Genomic DNA, 6,656 nt, shown 5'->3' with positions numbered 1-6,656 from the left:
CCCACCAAATCCCATTGCAGGGAGGGATATCTAGCAAGATTGAAAATAAAATTCTGAATATAATAAAAGACAAAATAAATTACTCCAAATTACCAGTACTATTCCAATGCTATTTTATGCATAGTTTTGACTTTTGAAATCATGATATTGTTTTACATTTTTGGAACAATAAAATTCACTCGACAAAGCTGAGAGGAGAGGATACTAAAATTAAATACAAACAGAAACAAATGAGCCTCTTCCAAATGAATACTAAACACAGTGAAAGGGGAAAACAACCCCTTTACACATAGTTCTTTGACTTATATCATCAGTTAAAAAGGGGGGATGCAAAAAAAATCTTGTTTTTCCATAGCAGATTGGATATAGCATTTCTTACAACTACAATATTGAGACAATTATATCACTGCTCAGGAACCCGGATACTCATTGTGAGAGAGGGTGAGAATGAGGGAAGACAGAGAAACTCTAGGTTCTTGGATTGGTACTAAAGGTGGAAGAATGAATTCATAATTTGACATAAAGCCATATGAAATTAGTATTCTTTTCAACTGTGTCTATTGAGAAAGTTTATAATCAATGAGCCCACCTGTTGCCCAGAACTTGGTTTCTAAATCCTAAGCACTTGAGGATTTCTTGAAGAAATGGTTGATTTCAGAGAAACAGAGAGTACAAGTGGACCGTGTACAGTAAGTAAGTAAGGAAATATTCAACGAATAAGGTCATGTAAAAATAAACCATTTGAAGGAAATCCATTTCTAAATTGTGGACAATCTAAGCATCCAAATACAATGATAGTAGTGAATTATAATCCACTCAACAAAATAATGACCAATGGGTCTGTACTGATACTGCTTAAGGATGAAGGAAACTTTTTGCTTACAATGAAATGCCATTTGCTAAATACAGAAGAAATGATGGATTAGAAAGTCACCATTTTGCAACCATCATTGTAGTAAGTAATCCAGACAGGAATCTTCAATGTATGTTAAAACTATTGTGTGAAATTTGATATGGAATAAGTTATCTGCATAGTTTCCAAGTATCTCCTCACAGACTACTTATTGATTATAAAGAGAGAAATTATATGTATATATAATTATATGCAATTATAGTTATATATTAAAGAAACCTGGAAAACACACCTTGACTAAATGATCAAAACTAATATTATTGTTATTGGGACAAACAGATATCAAGTGCTTGCTGATGTGATGTCCTGAGAAGGACATGTTCTCATTTCTGTGGTATGTGGAGGGGGAAGTGGTGGTGTTTGAAGGACATTCTATAAAACAACCAGTATTGACTTAGGGGTGTAAGGGTCCGGCGAAGCGTCGGAGAAAGAGACCACCAAGTGACCACTCATGCAATTGGCAGAAGGGGATTTATTGAGGATCCGATTTCAGCGTGCTGAGGCTCCAGGCTCACTCAGGAAGGGAAAGCAGCCCAGAGCCCATTTTGTAGGACCAGCTGTCCAGGGGTGAGGCCAAGATCCTCTGGGCCTCGGGCCAGTCCTCACAGTAGCCATGCTTTGGGTCTCTGCACTGCCACCTGTTCTGCTTTTCATAAATGTAGATCATGGACACCACATAGTCCATCGTAAACCTGGTATTTCATTAAATTCCTAGAACTTGGAGATTATAACCATCACGGATTCTTTCTTTTTTTTTTTTTTAGTTGTATATGGACACAATATCTTTATTTATTTTTATGTGGTGCTGAAAATCAAACCCAGTGCCTCACACGTGCTAAGCAAGCACTCTTCCACTGAGCCACAATCCCAGCCCAACGGATTCTTTAAAAGAACAAGGGTGCAGGGGCTGGAGTTGTAGCTCAGTGGTAGAGCACTTTCCTAGCACGTGTGAGGCATTGGATTGGATCCTCAGCACATATAAAATAAATAAATAAAATAAAGGCATTGTGTCCATCTACAACTGAGAAAGATATTTAAAAAAAAAAAAAAAGAACAAGGATGGAGGTGAGAAGAAAGAGATGGTGAAATTCTATGCAGGAAGATGCTCAAAGGTTGAGAAATTGTCCCCCAAACTTTTCTGAGAACTAGTTTGCTCATCCTGAAAATAAGAATAAGAAAATCTCCCTCCAGAGGTTGGTGATACTGGAAAATTTGAGGCACTAGGCATTTTCTCCCTGTCCCCCTTCCTGCCTATATGTAGTGTGACATATATCACAGAATTGTAGGGTTAGAGGTTGAAGGGGCCTTGAAGAGTTAGTGGGCCAAACACCACTTCCTTGAAATTATGTAGTCAAAGTCTTGAAAAATTACATAAACTGCCTGAGACCACACATCCACCCAGGAATTGAACCCAAGACTCCTCAACTACTGTGTTCTTAGTGAGAGTGTAGTGTTTGTTCTTTTCACTGTGGATCATGGAACTAATGGATAAATACATAATTATCCATTAATGGCAGGGTGAATCAATATCCTCCCAAGCAGCTTTGATCTGCAGCCAGTTCACACTGAGTTCCTGGCCTCTAGTGGGTTTACATCAGAGGACAATGACCTCAGGAACTGGTTTGTTTTCTGCCTTCTTAGGAGTGACACTGGCCTAAGAGGGGGGCAGTCCTGGGGGGGGGGGGGCTCTGCTGTGTGCTGTCATGGACAAGGTAGAGCTTAGAGTTGGGCACATCTGTTGGATGGCATCTGTCACCCTGCTGTGTGACTTCAGGTATAGGTATAATTTATTTTCTCTGGCACTCAGTTTCCTCATCAATAAAAACATAGACAAAATTCATATTTACAGGATTAAATGAGATCATGCATGTGATACATGCCTAGCCAATAGTAAATCTTAATAATTGGTGATTTTTCTTTTGGTCCAGAGATATTTATGCCTGTGAATAAAAAGTTTGGATTACTTACAGTGGGTTCTGCAAGCCCTCCTGTGAGTGGAGGGCTTGCAGAACCCACTGTAAGTAATTCAAACTTTTTTTTTCTCATTAAAAGAAGGCTACTAAAGTGATTTAAGTGTATTATAGAAAAATAAAAAAGAAAGCAAATAAGAAGATAAAATTATCCTATTATACTGTTAATAGTTGATAGATATCCTTTATGAATATATCACACACATTTCTATATATAAAAGTAATAAAGTACTATACATACTATATTGTAGCTTGCTTTTGAAATCCAACAAAATTATGAACAGCTAACATATAAATAAACCCATTTCTACAACTTAATTTTTAATTACTACACAGTAGTCCACTGACAGCCAATTGTTCAAACCAATTGTCTTTGTGACTTGTTTAGATTGCTTCCAATTTTCTGCTTTTAAAAACAATGCTGCAATTATCCTTGTAGGTAAATCTTTGTTTGATTATCATTGTTTGATTAGTATAAATGCCTCAAAATGGAATTATTGGTCAAAGGAAATTTCTAATGTCTGGATTTTGGTAGGTAAAAGGAAGTTCCTCCTAAGTTCTTCTCCAGTGAATGAGGTTTCTCATCCGTGTCAGGCACTATGCTAGATGCGAGAATAGAGAAATAAGAAGCATATCCTGTGCCCTTGGAAGCAGAAGATTGCATTAAAATTTCGAGTCAACCACAAATGTAAACCTAAGGGTTAGGTCTGTCCTAAACCAGACCTGGGAAAATAAAGGGGCCAAAGGAATGAGCAAGGATTTTGTGGAGGCCGTGGCCTCTAAGACAGTCTTCCAAGAGCAACTAGGAGTTACTCTCATGAAGAACCAGAGAAGAGGAGAGTGATCACACATTCAATGCCTGGAAGTGGGAGCAAGCAGATTCAGGATAAATATACCCAGGAGCCTAGGAGTCTATAACCCAGAATCCAAACCCAGAACTGTGCTTAAAAGAAAGAAAGAAAGGAAGGAAGGAAGGGGGGGGGGAGGGGAAGGAAGGAAGGAAGGAAGGAAGGAAGGAAGGAAGGAAGGAAGACAGTTTGATAATGAGTGCCTATATTTCAACAGACTCCATTGTAACAACTGAAGAATCATTTGCTCCAGTGGCTTAGAGAGGATCACAGACACCACAGAGATGCAAATGATCAGTCAGTGACAACAGAGAGGTCAGGCTATCTTATGAGAACAGGGCAGTGCTTTTAGTATAAATGAAACTTCTCCGTGGTGTTGGGTATACCTGGTTTGTAATGAATAATTCGTGATAATTATCAGCCCTTTCTATGTTTTAACAGGTAACAATATAATTTTTCAAGTGTTCTTTTTAAGTTAGGATATCAAAACTTTGAGCAGAGTGTGGTGTAATACTTGTAATCCCAGTGACTTGAGAGGCTGAGACAGGAAGATTGCAAATCTGAGGCCAGCCTCAGCCATTTAGCAACATCCTCAGCAACTTGGGGAGACCCTGTCTGAAAATAAAAAATTAAACAAATTAGGGGTATGTGGTTCAATAGTAAAGGATCCCTGGGGTTCAACCTCAGTATCCTCCACCCTGCAAAACCAAAACTTTAGAAATATTCATTTTGAATGAACCAGGCCCCAAATTTCATGAGTAAATGTTTTTCTACACTAGTTTTATGACTTGAGATTGTGTGTATATTTGGTGTGTGTGTGGGGGGGGAAGGGGTGGAGAGAAAGAGATGAGAAGAGGGAGGGTGAAGGAATGACAAGATACAGAGCCAGGGTGGTAGGCAGCAGGAATCTGAGGGTCTTCTGTGATCGAATGAATTGCATTGCCTCCTAAATGTCTTGGTGAGTCACTAAGGTTTTTGAGGACTTGGTCTCCAGAAAGATAATTCCACTCAGCAGAGACAAAAGGCTCCAGCTTCTCATCACCAAGGTCAGAAGTAACCAGAGCAGACATGGTGTCGTCCATCCTTTGGGTTTCCAGCTCATGCTGTGGCTTCCCACCTGCTGTCAATTCCCCTACTTCATATCCATCTTCTCTTCCTGAATGTCTGCCTCATGGAGTTTGGGCTGCATCATTGGATATGGAGACAGCTTTACAGGAACTGTTTATCTAGCACCCACAATTGCATAAGCCAATTCCTTTTAATATCTCCCACTGGTTCTGCTAAATCTGACTGAATCTTGACTGATACAGTTGTGAATGGAGGAGAACTGCTGAAGTGACGGTGGGAATAAAGAGGAAGGAATGGATCTGAGACACATTGAGGATGAAGGAAATCAAGAGCTGGTGAACAATCCAAATGAGGGCAGGGTGGGGATTGTGGCTTAGTGGTGGAGCTCTTGCCTAGCATGCATGGGCTACTGGGTTTGATCCCTGGCACTATATAGGAATAAACAAATAAAATAAAGGTACTTTGTCCATCTATAACTAAATGTATATATGTGTGTATTTAAAAAAAAATGGCGGCAAAGAGGAGGGCAGGGTGGGAAATGACCCTGAAGGTGGAGGCTCTACGGCTGGGTTGGGGAGTTGTGCTGCCATTGCAGGAGTGGAGCAGGCTTAGGAAGGAGGGGGATGGGGGCTTTCATTTGAGACTTCAGTTTGAAGGGCCTAAGGTATCTCTCAGTGAAGATTTACAATTGGTGTTGGCTACATGGACTGGAAGCTTGAAGAGAATGAGTCTCAGCAGCAGCAGGCAAAGGCAGAGGCTGGAGCATGGGAGAAGCTGAGCTTCCTGCGGGAGAGCCCGTAAGGTGATGAGATGAGAATGAGGCAGAACTCTAGGCAAAGTAGTATTTAGAGAGGAAGCAGAGGGAGGTGAGCCTAAAGAGTCTGAAACTGAAAAGACTGTGGAGCAGAAAGCCACGCTCCTTAGACCAGGAAGGACTGGATTGAGGAAAGAAGGGGTGGTCACAGAGAGAGAAGCCATGGGGAGCTTGATCTGCAAAAGAAAAAGGCTAAAATGTACCCATTACATTTGCATCCAGGAATGATGATCTTTGGTGATCTTTGTCAGCAGCTGTTTCAGAGGACTGTTGGGACCAGAAGCCAGAGAGCAGTGGAAAAAAAAGAATGTGAGTTCATGATCTTGATAAGCGTGTAGACCATGGTTTTTAAAAGTTTGGCTGTAAACAGAAGGAAAGCAACACATGAAAGAGGAATATAGAGTCAAGGAAGGACCTTTGAAAATATAGATAGAAGAGATAAAAGAATGTTTATACACTGAGGTTGTAGGGCCATCACAGGGAAGATTAGAGATCCAGCAGAAAAAAAGGGAAAATGTAGGGAATATTATCACTGAGTAAGTGCTGGGAGCCATTAGCCAAGTAGGTATGACAATTTCCTTGCCAGCGTACCCCATGTTGCAGTGACATTGAATGTAGGTGACCTTGCTCAAGGACCAAGGCGGATTAGGGCGTTCCCGGTTTAGGTTCCAGGTTTAAGGTTTAAGATTATTCCTGCTGGGAATAGGGTGTATCTTGCTGCCTGAGTTCCCCTTGAGTTCTCACGGGATTCAGACAGTATATTTTGGGAGACAGAAGCCCAGTGGAGGTGGATTTGGGCAGAGAACGTGGATTTGGGCAAAGAACGTGGATTTGGGCAGAGAACGTGGATTTCCCCAGAACGTGATTGTAGACGGCTGGTGTGAGTTCGGGAATAAAGAGTTGCTGTTTGAATCTACAAGCTGTGTGGTGGCTCGTGATTTTGTGCCCAGCCAGACTGTGGCATTTACCAGAGAACGTGGATTTGGGCGGAGAACGTGGATTTGGGCAGAGAACGTGGATTTCCCCAGAACGTGATTGTAGAT

Source organism: Marmota flaviventris, chromosome 8 (genome assembly GCF_047511675.1).
Source record: "Marmota flaviventris isolate mMarFla1 chromosome 8, mMarFla1.hap1, whole genome shotgun sequence".
In the NCBI taxonomy this organism is placed as follows: Eukaryota; Metazoa; Chordata; class Mammalia; order Rodentia; family Sciuridae; genus Marmota; species Marmota flaviventris.
Note: the sequence above shows the minus strand (reverse complement) of the source record.